The following is a 15,416-nucleotide window of genomic DNA, read 5'->3' on the forward strand; positions in this document are numbered from 1 at the left end:
CGGCACTCGCCCCCCATCCCCGGCACTCGCCCCCCATCCCCGGCACTCGCCCCCCCTCCCCGGCACTCGCCCCCCCCCTCCCCGGCACTCGCCCCCCCCCTCCCCGGCACTCGCATCCCCCCTCCCCGGCACTCGCCCCCCCCCTCCCCGGCACTCGCCCCCCTCCCCTCCCAGGCACTCGCCCCCCCTCCCCGGCACTCGCCCCCCCCTCCCCGGCACTCGCCCCCCTCCCCTCCCCGGCACTCGCCCCCCTCCCCTCCCCGGCACTCGCCCCCCTCCCCCTCCCCCTCCTCCCCCTCCCCCTCTCCGGCACTCGCCCCCCCGCCTCCCCGGCACTCGCCCCCCCCCCTCCCCGGCACTCGCCCCCCCCTCCCCGGCTCTCACCCTCCCGCCGTTAATCTCTCATGGTGATATGAATTTTGAAAGCTCCGGCCGCCATCATTTTCGGATTGGAGCACCCTGCCCGACGGCTCCCAAATGTTACTGAGTAAGTTGCAGGCCACTTGCCCTTGTCACCGCCTCGCCAGCTCTTGGTCCGAAAGTCAGTTCTCTGTTGGAGCGAGCCGAAAGGCGAACCTAGGTCCCAGTCAATACAGAGAGTTCTCACAGCATGGAGGCATAAATATCTGACCGAGTCCCGGTCCTCTTGTAGCCCTTTTTAAAAAAATCGAAATCAAGCTATCTATTGTGCATGCTTGGTTTTCCTTTGCTTTTTGTAATATCTGCCACAAAAAAAACATTGTTGCGCGACTAATCAGTAAATAAACGCTGCCTTTAGAAGCACTGTCATCAGTAGAATCCCCATTCTTGCGATTTCCACCTTTTTGGCTTAACCCTGGGGATGAGGAGGAAGGGTGGGGCTGGAGTGACCCGTTTTATTGGGGGTGGGGTGGGTGCTGGGCATTTGGCTCAGAGTTCCTCTCGGTTAGAAGAGTGAACTGTCGTTTGTTCAAACAAAGCAAAATAACGTCGAGAGTCGAACGGCAAAAAAATCTATTCTCCATGAAAACCATCATGCAGAAAAATATTGGTAAAAGTAGCTGGATTTCTCTGTGTTTCTCCTCTCGCTGATTTCTCGCAACTGACTGCAGGCCGGAAAGGGGATTAAAAGCTGGAAGCATCTTCTAGGAATATAAAGGCTTTAAATGTATATATGACGCTTGAGTTGGGATGAATGGACCTGTTCAGGGCAGGCCCATTAACCATTCACACTGCGTATGGTGACTAACTTTATTTTGGGGATTAATTTGATTTGTTTAAGTCTAGACACCTATCTCTTTTATCTAGTCACTTTAGGAATTTCTGCAATTATTTGGACAAGACTAATCGAGCGAGTCTTCGATCAAACACAGTATTATACTTTGGAGGGAACTATTTGAAACAGTGGTGGAAGAGATTAAAACAGTGCTGGAAGAGAATTTGACTGTAAAAGTTTAAAAAATAATCGTATGCAGCGTTACCACCGAATTGTTACGATGCAAAAGGAGGCCATTCAGCCCGTCCCGTCCGCAGCGGCTCTCCCAGTGAGCATTATGACAGTGCCATTTTCCTGACTTTTCCCCAATCCCTGCACATTGTTTCTATTCCAATAGTCATCCAATACTCTCTTGAATCCCTCGATTGAACCTGCCCTCCTCGCATTTCCAAGCGCTGCATTGCAGACCCATCCACACGCTGTGCGAAAGGGCATTTTTCAGATCACGTTTGCTTCTTTTATGAGAAATATCCATGAAGATTAGACTAGTTGGATTGACGTTTCAAAGGATCGGTACAAGCGTGATGGTCTTCATTCTGTGCTGTAAAATTCTGCGAAAAGTCATCTTTTTCCTTCATACACCAAACAAAATCATCTTCACGGATACATTTTTTTCTGAGAAATATTCTACTTGGTATCTTTTTCCCCCAAAACCTTGTGCATTTGATCCCTTTCTGGCGGTAGTTTATCTGTATAGGTAATTGCAAGTGCAAGCATAATCTTTAATATTGTGATGGGAATTGAGTTAAAATTGTGGTTGGAAACTGCAATGTAAACACGATAAAAATAAACGTCTTTAAAGAATTAGCTTCAGTCATCTGCAACCAGGATGTATTCAATCGTCTGGTCCCAGTTAGATGCACAGCACCGTAACACATGTCCCGCAACTGGAGGATCGTGCTCTTATTTTTACCTGAAGCCGGGGCTGTATTCGCGTTCAAGCCACTATTTTGAATAGGGTGTGTGTCAATGCAAATGTGGTAGTAAAACTGACCAGTTTGCCCTTAAATAAAATCGATCACTAATAGATCTCTGAAGGCAGGAGGGCAGGTGACACTTGCTTTTATCAATCGGGGTATAGATTACAAAAGCAGGGAGGTCATGATAGCACTTTGGTGAGGGCACAGCTGGAGTGTGTGCAATTCTGGTCGCCACATTATGGGATGGATGTGATTGCATTGGAGGTGGTGCAGAGGAGATTCACCAGGATGTTGCCTGGGATGGAGCATTAAAGTTATAAAATGAGGTTGGATAGGCTCGGGTTGTTTTCTCTGGAGCAGAGAAGACTGAGGGGCGACCTGATCGAGGTGTACAAGATTATGAGGGGCTTGGACAGGATGGACAGGGAGCAGCTGTTCCCCTTAGTTGAAGGGGCAGTTACGAGGGGACACAATTTCAAAGTGAAGGGTGGGGGGTTTAGGGAGGATTTGAGGAAAAACGTGTTTACCCAGAAGGTGGCGAGGGTCTGGAATGCACTGCCTGGGAGGGCGGGAGAGGCGGACTGCCTCGCATTCTTTAAAAATGACCTGGATGAGTACTTGGCTCGTCATAACATTCAAGCTTATGGACCAAGTGCTGGCAAGTGGAATCAGGTCAGCGCCGTTCATGCAGAATGGCCTCTTCTGCGCTGTAGTATTCTGTGATTCTGAACGGGCGTTCTAACAGATCTTATGAGACTATGCAGTAGAGTTCCTTTCCAAAATAGGTTAAGGTCAGAAATAAGAAATGCGAATATATTTCAGAATATTACCAGTTTATCGTCAAAGTTGCAGTCTGTAAATGCTAACGACACAAATAGCCGTTAAAGCCTTTCTCTGGACATTTGATACTGCATTGAAATGTCATAGCCATGCAATGGTGGCTGTGACGCGAGTTAGATACAAGCAAACTACGTGGATTTATGTAGCGGCGTACTTCTGCTCTGCGAACTATGGATGTGAAGTTAGAACAGAAAACACTCGAAAAACGCAAAGGGGCAGGCAGCATCTGTGGCGGGAGAAACGGAATGAACGGTTCCGATCGGGTTCCGGGGAATGGTGTTTGATCGGAAGCGAATGTTTCTGACTGCCGACAGATCTGCTGATTTCCAGCGAATTCGGGTTTTATTTGAGTTTTCCAGCATCTCCAGAAATGTCCTTTTATTATAAACATGCAGTGTAAAATAGATAACTGTACGTGCATTCTTATAGCGATACACGGCCCCATGTGAATTTTTATAGACATACAGGACTTTATGTCAATTCCCAATGGAGCATTTATTGCTCCTGATTGCTTTGCGATCGGCCCGAGTGTGCGGCTGTCTATCGATTGTACAGCAGTTGAGCACTGAGGGGGGTCATTTTGTCCATTCAGCCCGCTGAGCGATCCAGTGGGAAATCTGTGGGCGTGAGTGTGCTGCGGGAGAAACGGAGGGTCCCGCCGACGGCGAATCCCGCAGAGGCGCGCGGCTCAGAATTGAACAGTGCTCCAACTAGCGGAAAATTCGTCTTTGTTTTAGCCGTATCTAACTTTGTCGCTTTTGCACTGCGTTTGAACCGCTCTGGCTACCATACGCTTTAATAACTATATTGTTGAGCTGCCTTCTCAACTTCAAGGATTTGTGAGGACGCACCTCCCTTGAAACCATTTTATCTTAGATTGTTTTGAGAACTGAGCTCTGAAGTAATGTGTGCAATTCTGGTCGCCACATTGTGGTGCTTTTACTGCACCCTAGTCTGAAAGTATAAATTAAAACACCTCTATCCACTAGCTAATTTGTGCGTCCTCACAAATCCTTGAAGTTGAGAAAGCATCTCAACAATGTAGTTATTAAAGTGTATGGTAGCCAGAGCGGCACAAATAGGGACCCGGAGTCCAAAAGCCACAAAGTTGGAATGATTTTGGATTACCCCTGCTGCTTTTAGCCCATGGGCTTCAGATTTCCAAACCCTTATCCTTCAAGGCGCATTGATTTTGTTGGGTTTGTTTTGCGGTTTCCGACCTTCTCTATGTTTCTGAATTGATGCCTAGTTTGGAATTCTTCAGCTCTCCATGTTTAACCAACACTCTCTGATAGGAAATGACAGAGGAGGAGAGTGGGACAGGCTGACTGGAATTGAGATTTCGATTGGCGTCTCTCTGGGGCTTGCGCTTGGCATCGCGGCCTCGGGCTGCTTCTTCGTGTTTAGACGGCGAATCGGTGAGTACGTTCTTTTGAACTTAGCCCCAGATCAACAGAATGTATGAGCCGGATAGCCAAGTGTGTGCGGAGTAGGAGCCTAATGGGATTGACATCATTTTTTTTGAGCCCAAACTGACATTTTCAGTATTCTGTGTAATATCGGATGGAAATTATTGGAATCAAGTGGGAAAATTGAGTTAAGGTTGAGTTAAGCTCTATTTACATTGCATGTCGGTGCATTCTTTCCGGGTCAAATGCAGTTTCCTATGTTTATTCATATATTCTTATATTCTCGTATCCTTGACAACATTTAGAAGCTGCTGTGTTACAATCTAATTTGACATAGTGAAATCCCAAATGCTTTAGTGCCATCTGATCTATGATGTATTATCTCGGTCTGTTTCCTGAACTGTCTGACTACAGTCAGACCTGAGGTCAGGTTGTTTTCCTTGGAGCAGAGGAGACTGAGCGGGTATATGATTGGCATGTATAAAATTATGAGGGGCATAGACTGAGTAGACAGAAGGAAAATGTTCCCTTTGGTGGATGGATCAATGACCAGGGGTCGGAGATGTAAACTAAAAGGCATGAGAGGGTGGCACAGCGGCGCAGTGGTTAGCACTGCTGACTCACAGCGCCGAGGACCCGGGCTCGATCCCGGGTCACTGTCCGTTTGTAGTTTGCACATTCTCCCCGTGTCTGTGTCTGTCTCCCCCCCCCCCGCCCTCCCCCACAACCCAAAGATGTGCAGGATAGGTGTCTCTTAATTGGAGAAAATAAAAAAAGTGGAGGGTTAGAGGGGATGTGAGGAAAAACGGTTTCACCCAGAGGATGATGGGAGCCTGGAACTTACTGCCTGAGAAGATGGTGGAGGCAGAAACCCTCCGAACAATCAAGAAGTATGTCGATGTCCACTTGTGATGCCAAGGCAGACAAGGCTGTGGGGCAAGTGCTGGAAAATTGAATCGGTTTTTGACCGGCGCAGATGCGAAACGCTAAAGGGTCTTTTCTGTGTTCCAGACAGCTATGACTCTATGCCTATGCTGTCTAATTTGAGTTATTATAGTCAAGTCCGCGGTTTATTGCAAGTTGTTTTTCTATTTGCATCATTACTGTAGAATCCAATTTACTTTGTTGAAGTCGAGTCTCTGTTCTGCACATTAAAAATATATCCTGTTCACGCTCAAAACTTATATATAATATATATTTAGAGAGTGATTGAGAATTACATTGTAAACGGTGTTTTTCTTGCATTCAGTATCCTTTTGCCTTTTCATTGCAGATGCTTGTGCAGATTGGATCTATCTCAGAATCTCTTCCGCGTTTAATCACGAACAACTGCGCATGGTGATATTGAATTCTTCTTTCCCCATGAAGCTTACTTGGTTGATTGAACATTGATGTGACCTGTTGGTTCTGAATTGGTTCGCTGGCATTCTAAATGCCTGCTTATTATTAGAAACGGATTGGATTGTTTTTGTTTGTACTCCAGCCAGGGCAATCGCTAACAGGTGGTCAGGGTGTAAGCAGATGACATTTAAGATAAGCGAATTTGTTGAGAGGTTTAAATGAAGATCGACTTTCAAGGAACTATGTTCATTCAATGGATGTGAAAAATCATTGGAAATACACAAGGAATCAGCAGTGGTCGTCTAGGTGGAATGATGGGAAAATATTTAAAGATATCTGCTTCCTCGTTATGTTTATAATCTTTATTAGTGTCACAAGTAGGCTTACATTAACACTGCAATGAAGTTACTGTGAAAAGCCCCTAGTCGCCACATTCCGGTGTCTGTACCGGTACACAGAGGGAGCATTCAGAATGTCCAATCCACCTAATCTGCACATCTTTGGACTGTGGGAGGAAACCGGAGCACCCGGAGGAAACCCACGCACACACGGGGAGGATGTGCAGACTCCACAGATGGTGACCCAAGCCGGGAATCCAACCTGGGACCCTGGCGCTGAACTGCAACTGTGCTAACCACTGCGCTACCGTGCAGTTTATTGGAGCGATGGGCCAGAATAATACCAAGATGGCCGTTTAAATAATTGGCGAATAAAACTATTCAATTCCAATGAGGAATTGACAGATTGTTCAATTCTGCTCCTCTCCCTCAGAGTCACCAATTGGTATTGTCTAAGAAATCTTTGTCATTTTGAAGAGCCCATTAGGCCCAGCATGTACTATGGAAACTCAAGGTGGCAGTGGTAATTCCTGATGTTAAAACCGAGAACTAAAATGGCGCACAAAGTGATTAATACTCAGATTTGTAATGCCACTCCAATATATTAATAGTTAAGGTTGAAGGGAGATTGTTTGTTGCTGATTGACATGGTTTACAGAGCACACCACGACAGTAATCTGCAGAGGTAAATCGTCCTGAACCGCAGAGAAAAACTGGAGTTTTTGAATGGCATTTCTGGTCTCGCCCACCACAGGAACCATCGCAGGCGAAATGGACAATTTGACGAAGCATTAAAGGGCGGGGCTTTCATGGTTCAGGGTGGGCTCGACCGGAAAATCCTAAGCGTTGAAATGGCACTATGAAAGGTTAACATGCAAGGGTGCCTTGACACTATGATATTGATGCACTCGATGTTACAATGGCAAGTTGTGGCGTTCATGCAGTAGGAGTAGGACTCTGTGATAATAGTCTTTTTTTTGTAAATTAGCATCAGAAACTACTCTAACATTTCAACTAAATATGGTCATCCACTTATTGCGATAGATAAAAACAAGAGGTGAAACGGGATAGAGATGTTAAATTACAGGTTACATTTTTAATTCATTAATTGGATGTAGGTGTCTCTGGCTGGGTCAGCATTTATTTCCCACTCGTACTGCCCTTGAGAAGATGGTGCTGCTGGTTTGTTTCTGGAACTTCAGCAGTCCTGGTGTTAGGGAGGGAACTCCAGGATTTTGACCCAGCGGCATTGAAGGAAAGGTGACCTATTTCCAAGTCACGATGGTGAGTGACTTAGAAGGAAAATTCCAGGTGGTGGTGTTCCCATGATTGCTGCTCCTGTCCTAGATGACAGAGGTCATGCGTTTAGAAGGTGCTGCGGAAGAAGCCTTGGTGAATTCCCACCATGCATCTTGTAGCTGGTACAGGTGGCTGCTATTTTTGTGTCGCTGGTGAAGTTAGTGAATGTTTGTGGATGATGTGCTAATCAAGCGAGCTGCTTTGTCTTCGACCCTCTCATACCTCTTGAGCGAATTTGGAGCTGCACTTGTCCAGGAAATTACAGAGTATTCCAACACACTCCTTATAGATGGTGAACCTTATAGATGGTGAACAGGATTTGGGGAGTCAAGAGGTGAGTTAGGATTCTCCGCAGGATTCCTAACCTCTGACCTGCCCTTGTAGCCACAATAGTTATATGGCTGGTCACCTTCAATTTCTTATCAATGGACACCCCCAGGATGTTAATAGTGGTCAATTCATAGAAAAATAGAAACATAGGAAATAGGAACAGGAGGAGGCCATTCGGACATTCGCTCCTCCTCCGTCATTCAGTGTGATCACTGCAAATCATCCAAATCAATAGCGTGATACCACCTACCCCCCCCCCCCCCAATATTCTTTGGGCCCCGGCATCCCAGTGCTATATCAAACTGTTTTATGAAAATCTTTTGGACTCAACTGCTTTCAGTGGGTAATGAATGCCACAGCCCCATCAACCTATGGGTGAAGGAATTTATTCCGAAATCTGTCCTAAATGGTCTACTCCGTATCCTCAGTCTGTGGTCCCTGATTCTGGCCATCCCAAGCATCGGGAACATCCTTCTTCCCCCCACACCCCTAATTTTTTGTTCTTTTAAACATTTTTTAGAATATCCAATTCATTTTTCCAATTAAGGGGCAATTTAGCCTGACCAATCCACCTACCCTGCACATCTTTGGGTTGTGGGGGTGAAACCCACGCAAACACGAGGAGAATGTGCAAACTCCACACGGACAGTGACCCAGAGCCAGGATCGAACCTGGGACCTCAGCGCCGTGAGGCAGCAGGGCTAACCCACTGCGCCACTGTGCTGCCCACCGGGAACACCCTTCTTGCATCTACCCCATCTAGTCCGCTTGGAATACTATAGGTTTCTATGCAATTTCCTCTCATTCTTCTGAACTCCAGAAAATAAAATCCTAACCGACTCAATCTTCATCATATGTCAGTCCTTCCATCCCAGGAATCAGTCTGGTAAATATTTGTGGCATTCCCTTTAGAGCAAGAATATCCTTGCTCACATAAGGTGAGCAAATGGCATAATTCTGCTCCTGTATCTTATGGTCAAATTGTCTTATGCCCCAAATTTCTGATACCAAACTCACTTTGGCTGTGTCTCACTCTGGGTGTGCTGTCTTACACTGCCTGGGCACCTTCAACGTTGGTAATACTATAGAATGTGAAGGGTAATTATGAGTTTCTCTCTTGTTGGAGATAGTCATTGTCTGGAGCTTGTGTATGGCGAATTTTACTTGCCACTTGTCCAGATCTTGTTGAATTTGGACATGGACTGCGTCAGTATCTGAGGAGTCACGGCTGAACATTGTGCAGTCATCAGCGAACATCCCCACTTTTGATGATGTGATGATAACAATTCTCCCAATTCAACTGAAAAGAGAAATAAGCCTCTTTAAGTTTCTGGTGTCTGACTATTTTGGGGATTGGGCAGTAGATTTACAGAAGACCACCGTCTAGATTTTTCTAGACATTTTTTGCCATCAACATATGATTCAGCGAATTATGCAAATAATCCTCTGGAACATTAGAAATAAATCAAAATAGCAACACTGGGAATGAGGACTACATTAACTGCTGATTTCTTCTTCCAGATGTTCTTCGTGGCTTCATTTTGGTTTCTTTCTTACAGAATAGTGATTCTTTCTCACAAAGTGAAGAAATTGTATATGCAGACCTGCATTTGTTGGTATTACCAGGACGGCCAGACGGATATGCCCCGGGAACCCCAATTCTGACACATTCACAAGATTTAACACATGCACAAGGAGATTCTTCAGCAGAGCCAGTGTACACCCAGGGCGATGTCTCCTCAGATCAAAAGGTACACATGGATTTATCAGCAAATTTGACACAGATACAAGGAGATTTTGTGGGAGAGAAAACGAGTGAATATGCTTCTCTCAACATGATAAACAATTAATCGCAAAATTAAGATAGCGGCGAGATGAAAACAAGAGAAAAGTTAACAATAATTGTCAACCTGAGAGTTTTAAAAAAAAATTACATTCAATAAAATCTGAACGAGTACATTTCCCCCAACATGGCCTTTGTTCATTTGCATCTGTGTTTATTAACTTTACGTTTGGATCAAGCCAATGTTTTTATGCTTGATGGCAACTGGAATGGATACCAAGGTGTAATTCACGTCTTGCCCACTAGTTTGGCATTACATTGAGAACTTGCAGTATTCAGTGGGTTCCATGTGATCCCTGACAACACATAGTAAATGGGACGCGTTGACAGCTGTCCAGCAGCAGCGAGACATATACACAAATCCTGAAACATTACACAGCAAGTTCACCAACCAGTTTAAAAAAAACATGTGTGCCACTTGCTCCTGCAAATAGTGAAATTAAATGATTCTAGAACGATATAAACTTCTGACTCATTTCAGTTGGTGAAGTCAAGAATTGTGATGTTGGCAGAGTTAAGTGACTTTGGGTATAAGGGGAGATTGGAGGAAAACTGGGCTCCTCCCTGGAACTGGGCCTAGTAAACATTTACAAGATGATATTGTCGTGTACTTCTTACACATGGCTCAGTAGGCCCAGGGACAGTGTACAATAAGTTCGTTGTGATACAAGCATGGAGAGACCTACCCCAGAGAAACCTCTAATGCAGCACCTTCCTCTAATACAGCTCTCAGATCTAGCACAGTCTAACACAGCAATCACAGGGAGGCCATTCTAATATAGCTCTCTTCAAGAAAGTCACAGATGCAGACTGCTTGTACAGTTTGTCCGTACACAGAACATTGTTTCAAAATGTCAATCTTGACTACATAGGTTTACTGTTAAACCTTCACGCATAAGCTTGTCTGTTAGCTTCTAGCAAGAAACTGTCTGTTCTTCTAACAAGTAAACATCCTTCATGGTGAGTTCTACTGATATTAGGACCTTGAGATATAAGCATTTGACTAACATGCAATTTTACTCTACTGCAGTGTTATTAGATCTATCCCCATTTTTGTTTAATCTATTAATTCCTTAGACTGATAAACTGCTTCAATATAGTGGTTAAAAATATACAATATCCTCTGGCGAGTGAGAGAATGATAGGTCATGATTCCAAAAGTTGCACTATCTTGGATTGGATTGGATTGGATTTGTTTATTGTCACGTGTACCGAGATACAGTGAAAAGTATTTTTCTGCGAGCAGCTCAACAGATCATTAAGTACATGGGACGAAAAGGGAATAAAAGAAAATATGTAATAGGGCAACACAAGGTATACAATGTAACTATATAAGCACTGGCATCGGATGAAGCATACAGAGGTGTTAATGAGGGCAGTCCATAAGAGGGTCATTTAGGAGTCTGGTAACAGAGGGGAAGAAGCTGTTTTTGAGTCTGTTCGTGCGTGTTCTCAAACTTCTGTATCTCCTGCCCAATGGAAGAAATTGGAAGAGTGAGTAAGCTGGGTGGGAGGGGTCTTTGATTATACTGCCCACTTGCCCCAGGCAGCGGGAGGTGTAGATGGAGTCAATGGATGGGAGGCAGGTTCGTGTGATGGACTGGGCGGTATTCACGACTCTCTGAAGTTTCTTGCGGTCCTGGGCCGAGCAGTTGCCATACCAGGCTGTGATGCAGCCAGATAGGATGCTTTCTATGGTGCATCTGTAAAAGTTGGCAAGGGTTAATGTGGACATGCCGAATTTCCTTAGTTTCCTGAGGAAGTATAGACACTGTTGTGCTTTCTTGGTGGTAGTGTCGACGTTGGTGGATCAGGACAGATTTTTGGAGATGTGCACCCCTAGGAATTTGAAACTGCTAACCATCTCCACCTCGGCCCTGTTGATGCTGACAGGAGTGTGTAGAGTGCTTTACTTCCTGAAGTCAATGACCAGCTCTTTAGTTTTGCTGGCATTGAGGGAGAGGTTGTTGTCACTGCACCACTCCGAGCTGACTTATTTCAGAGTAAGATCCTGCTTCATCTCTGCAATGGACGTTACTGATCTCATGGGGCAATTCTGAAGAAGAACAAGAGACTGTGCTTGGCATTCTGATCACTATCTACTCTTCAACTAGATATCACTGCAGCTCAAGATCTGGCCTTTACCTCATGGTACTTCTGGGATTATTTGTGTATGATGTTACATGAAGACATCGGTGTCTTCACTTCAGAAGTTCCTCGCTGATTGTAAACCACTGTGGTGTCCTGAGCTCTTATAAATTGATTATAAATTATCTTATTTTATCTTAAGAGCACAACACACTGAGAACTATTGATATAATAGTGAAATACTGTTGATTCTGAAATCTGATATAAAATGAAACACGAAAACATTCATCAGATCTGGTAGCAGCGTTAGAGACAGAACCCAAGATAACCTTTCATGTCTGTGACATTTCATTAAAATTTTCAAACTATTGCGTTTTGTACCACTTAAAGTGAAACAAAAACGTGATAATTTCTTATTGTGGAAGCTTTACCTGAATTAAAGAATCCGCCCCCTCCCATTGTACGGGTCTCAAAGCCTTTCATTTTCTTTGGTTTTTTTCCCTAATGTCACCATTTTCCTTTCCCTTTTTTTATAATCCCATTTGGAATTATAACAGACAGGCAGATTCCTGAATGGACTCTGGCTCAAAAGTCCATAAATTTTCCTTTTGTTTTAGAAAACGTGGATGACCAGAGTAACAGTGTTACCTATTAGCTTCCAACAACAAAGGACAATATCATAGATTATCATAGAATTTACAGTGCAGAAGGAGGCCATTCGGCCCATCGAGTCTGCACCGGCTCTTGGAAAGAGCGCCCTACCCCAGGTCAACACCTCCACCCTATCCTCATAACCCAGTAACCCCACCCAACACTAAGGGCAATTTTGGACACTAAGGGCAATTTATCATGGTCAATCCACCTAACCTGCACATCTTTGGACTGTGGGAGGGAACCGGAGCACCCGGAGGAAACCCACGCACACACGGGGAGGATGTACAGACTCTACACAGACAGTGACCCAAGCTGGAATCGAACCTGGGACCCTGGAGCTGTGAAGCAATTGTGCTATCCACAATGCTACCGTGCTGCCCCATTAAAAATCAAGCAGCCCTGAAAATATATCAGAAGACCAAAAACTAAAAGAATAATGATTGACAAGGAAGACCTGAAGGTCTTACAACTGGTCCAAACGCAACAAAAGAAAATATCTTTTATATCCTTTTTTAAATCCTTTAATCTTTTAACTTGAAAATAAAGTTAAGTTAAGTTGATAACCTGAAAGAGTGGGTATCAGAAAGTTTACTTACTCTACTTATAAAAGCCTGACTCGTGAGTAGACCTATTTAGTGATAAGTAAACAAAATCTTCTCGGAAGATATGGTTCATATCGGTGACTAACTTGAAACATTAGTTTGACCCAAATAGCACCCTCCTAAGTCTGCCCAGGAGCCAGTGTTACCTATTAGCTTCCAACAGCAAAGTACAATATTAACAGTTTGACTATAATAAAATACTCATTCACTACCACTTACCTTCATAAATGTACACAAATGTTAAGGCTAACACAGGTTGCAAAATATATCTTATGCTATAATGTTCTCAGTAAACAGACAGCCCCTTCAAACCCACAGGCTGACTATGATCAGACGACACCCCACTCTGCAACAAAGTGGCAGATGTCACTCAATCGATCTTCCATGGATGTCTCCTTAAATCTTCCCCAGATCATTATCACACGAATGTTTCCATATTCCAATTAAAAAGACATGCATTAAAACATTCTTTCAACCAATTCTTTCCGTCAACTGTTTTCATCAAGGATCCACCAGGCTTTCCAAATATCCTTTCAGTCAAAGCTTTCCCTCAACTGTTTTAGAAAGTTTCCGCCTCGAGTTTTTCCACTCTTTCACGATTCCTTTGTCTTGAATTGAAACATGCAACCAACATTTTAAACAAAACTCCGGTATTCAGTCCCCTACCAAATGCTATTGTTTTCAAAGGCTGGAAAGAAGGACATAGAACTTACGATTGTAAATGTCTGGGTTTTCCCGCCAACTGAACTCAGGTCTGCACTTCCAGCACTGTCTTTAACTTCAGAGACCAGTATCATGTTGCAATTCAAGTTCATTTTTTTTTGTTAACTTCAAACTTCCTGGAAGTGTCTAATTTCTAGATCTAACTGTCCTTTAGCTTCTCTGGAGCTTGCTTTCGTCTCCATTATTTCATTGTGTAGCTTTCCTGTCTCTCGCAGAGATGAGCGCTGTTCCTTTTTTAATTTTCTCTCACCTCCTGCTCTGCTTTTCAGTTAAATCTAAACTCAATAAACTATTTTCCCGAAAAGTGGTCTCTGGTTGCGAGCAGCATCTTATTCTTTTCCCCAATATCTTAGAATTTACAAGTCGTAAACTCTCTGACCACAACAGAAATACAGTTTGATCTGAAAGCAAATCCCGCACACATGCAAACACCACTGTTTAGTCTGAATCTAACTGGAATTCTTACACAGAACACTAACTTAAACACATTTGAATCCATACTTTATATCTAATATTTAACAATATTATTATAGATCACTTAAAACTACCTCTAGTTTCCTGACACTTCAATTTTTTTCAGAAGTTACCACCCAATATATTTCCACTATGCTATTGCATCGTGCATCCTAAATCCTTACTATGTGGTGCATAAAATAAAATGCTCCTCATCCCACTTCTTTTGCCAACAATCTGATATATGTGTCTTTTGGATACTCACCCTCCTGGAAATGGAAAGTGACACACACAATCGATGGACTGAACTAAATTTACCGAAGTTTACATTTTTTTTCACTACATAGCACGAGAGATTGGAGCCGCTGAGCCCCTTCTATAACTTGGTGCAATTGGATTGCTTGAAGTTGGTTTTGACTTTATGATTTCCAACCTTTGAAACGTGCCAAATGGTCACCTGTATCAATGGCAACAGGAGTGTTTCTGAATTTGAGGTTGGGCTTTATTATCATCAGGCTACAAAGTTGCATTATCAGGCACAGCTCACCAGACTGCCACTTCCATAAATTGGACCAGCCAAGGTAAGATGAGTTCCCGGGAAAGGCTGCCATGATCAATGGCCCAGATTTGAGGTATTGGATTAAACTGGCCTCATCGACCGCATTGCCCGTGCAATTGGCTGGTGAGATTAGTGCAGACCCACAAAGTAGTAGTCACAGCTTTACGAATGCCGTAGAGCTTTAGCTGTCAAAACTCATGGGGTGGTCAAAATATCAACAATGTTTCTATCGAGATGTTTAGCTCTCTGAATGGCCAGGAGACAGATTTGAATATTGGGTCCATTTTGTGCAGGAAATACGGGAAAATTGGCGTTTCATTTTCCATCAATTTAATAATTTGATCGGCCATTCAGTCCTCCCTTAGAATTTGCAGTGCAGAAGGAGGCCATTTGGCTCATCAAATCTGCACTGGCTCTTTGAAAGTGCACCCTAGTTAAGTCCACGCCTCCACCCTATCCCCGGAAGCTAACCTTTGCCTAAGTGGCAATTTAGCAGGGCCAATCGACCTAACCTGCACATATTTGGACTGTGGGAGGAAAATGGAGCACCCGGAGGAAACCCACGCAGACACAGGGAGAACATGCAAACTCCACACAGTCTCCCGCAGCCGGAATTGAACCTGGTACCCTGGAGCTGTGAGGCAGCAGTGCTAACCATTTTGCCACCGTGCCCCCCATATGGACTACTGTGTTCAGTTGCTCATCTAATTTTTGAAAATTGGTCGAGAATGTCTCGAGAAGTGCAATACTGATTTACAATAA

This window comes from Scyliorhinus torazame, chromosome 14 (assembly GCF_047496885.1).
Source record: "Scyliorhinus torazame isolate Kashiwa2021f chromosome 14, sScyTor2.1, whole genome shotgun sequence".
Classification (NCBI taxonomy): domain Eukaryota; kingdom Metazoa; phylum Chordata; class Chondrichthyes; order Carcharhiniformes; family Scyliorhinidae; genus Scyliorhinus; species Scyliorhinus torazame.